Raw genomic sequence first — 2406 nt, 5'->3', positions numbered from 1 at the left:
TGTCAAAGTGTTGTGGTCACGTTTTTCTTTTTTACTACAAACAAAACTCCAGATTGATGTTTTTTTTACCAAAACAGAAAAACAACAGAGGGACACATAGTTGAAAATGTCCCATAAATTCCTCACAGACGTTCAGGTTTTCCATGTTTTTCACAGAGACCGTTACGGGACATTGAACTTTGACCACCGACGGCCAAACCCGAGGAATTCTGGGGTCGGCGGATTTTAACATTTTATAACAACAGCCGGGCGTTTTTTAACTTAAGTCAAAAAATCCTCCTCCCACACTGGAATAGTTTCTCCACTCAGACATCTGAAATAAAATGAAAAAAAAAAAAAAAAAAAAAAAACCCACTCAGTAGCTGTGGTTAGGGGAGGAACCTCCGTTTAACAGGCAACAGCTGTAAGTTAACAATGTCCTATTCTGGATGTCAGTCGTGTTTCTATTCGCAGGCAGCTGTCTGAGGAGCTGCGTGGATGTGAAAGTCATAATGGGTTACAAATACCAGTGCGGCAGGCGGCCGTGATGTGATGTGATGTGATGTGATGTCGTTCGCAGAGAGAGTTCAGTTCGGTTTGGTTTGGTTTGGTTTGGTTTGGACCGCTGACAACGTTACAAATGTATTTATAAAATACGACATATCAGACTTTACATCTGTTTCTGTCAGCGGCAGGAAACTGGGGGAAAGCAGTTTGACGTCAAAGCTACAACTATTAAATCCATCATGTGCACCCCCCCCCCAACCCAAACCCCCCTGCTACATAAACCTGATGCTGTGAGGAAACTACATTCATTCATTCTCCATAGAGAGCCCTGAGCGGAAGCAGGAAGTAGTAACGTCGCCATGGGACCTCAACTCGAAAAAAGTCTCCATGTAAGTGAACGGGAGTCAAAGTTTTATTTCGTGATCCGATTGAATTGTGCCATGAGAACAAAATCTGACCTCTACCTGTTTAAAACATCACGTTTCATGCCGAGAAATCAGCAGTTTGTTGTAAAACGGCAACAGAAGAATGTATTTTGTGTGACGACGCTCTACGGACTACACCTACGCGACTTGTAGTCTTTCTGGTTATGGATTCTTCTGAATTTTATTCTACAATAGTTTTACAACAACTGATTTCTCGGCATGAAACGTGATGTTTTAAACAGGTAGAGGTCAGAGAGTTTTATCATCACACAATTCAATTGGATCACGAAATAAAACTTTGACTCCCGTTCGCTTACATGGAGACTTTTTCCGAGTTTAAGTCCCAAAGCGACGTTACTTCCTGCTTCCACTTCGGCACTCTATGGCATGGATGTATTATATTAGCTCTATGGGCTTTATGCACAGCTCCACTACTTCCTGAAATAAGCCAGCTCCTTTATGTTACATTATTGGACCAACTATCAGTTTGTCCAATAATGTAACACGGGTAATGAAGGAGCTGGCTTATTTCAGGAAGTAGTGGAGCTATGCATAAAGCCTATTGTCCTGCCACATGAATGAATGAATTTATTTATTTAAAACAGGGACAATGCACAAAAAACATCAATCTTGTAAAACAAGAAGAGATGCTTTGAGCCAGGTTATAGCAACAATTGCTAATTTTTGCCTAATTTCCGCCTGTAGTCCCTGACATCAGGTCAGGTCACGCCCACTGACTTCGCCCCCTTCCTGTCCTCGCGGTCAGCCGATCACTGCAGGTCCACCTGAACTCCCTCACTGCAAACCAACTGGCTGATTCTTAAAGGGATACTTCACCCAAAATCGATAATTCACCAATCATCTACTGTACTCCCCGTCATGCCAAGGAAGGGTTTGGAGAACTTCCAGAGTCATCAAAACGCTTTAGGAGTTCCAGGGGGGGTCCGGCTGGCGACGGGTTTTCATATAATGGCGGCGGATAGAGTTCACTACTGAATGGTCCAGAACACACACTATGAAACATCCAGATACCTCCATACTGCTCGTCTGTACTGACCCAAGTGTCCTGAAGCCGCCACATGGAAAAGTTGTTGGGAAAAATTAATGTCATCTCTGTTTTTATCCTTCTTGTAGCAGTAGCTCCCAGTGGCTGGGTGAGATTTGCTGCGAGATGTTCGTTCATCGTTGTAAACCATTGGATGTTTGATGTAAACACGGAACTTTTCCATGTGGCGGCTTCAGGACACTTGGGTCAGTACAGACGAGCAGTATGAACTCCTAAAGCTAGAGTGTGTTTATCATTGATAAGAAGCTAATCTCTGCGGATCAAGACTAATATGTGAGTAAAAAACCCAACTGTGCTTTTATTTTTACTGCGAGCTTCACTGTTTTAACACTGACCACAGTTCTACCTATTTGTTATCTGCTATGGTTCCATGGTCCATCACTGAGCCTTCCCGACTTTACGAATTGAGGATTTTGAGGAAGCTGAGTC

This window comes from Trachurus japonicus, chromosome 13, assembly GCF_045865225.1.
Source record: "Trachurus japonicus isolate A0001 chromosome 13, Traja_1.0".
Taxonomy (NCBI): domain Eukaryota; kingdom Metazoa; phylum Chordata; class Actinopteri; order Carangiformes; family Carangidae; genus Trachurus; species Trachurus japonicus.
The sequence above is the reverse complement of the archived record's forward strand: the minus strand, read 5'-3'. Positions refer to the sequence as shown.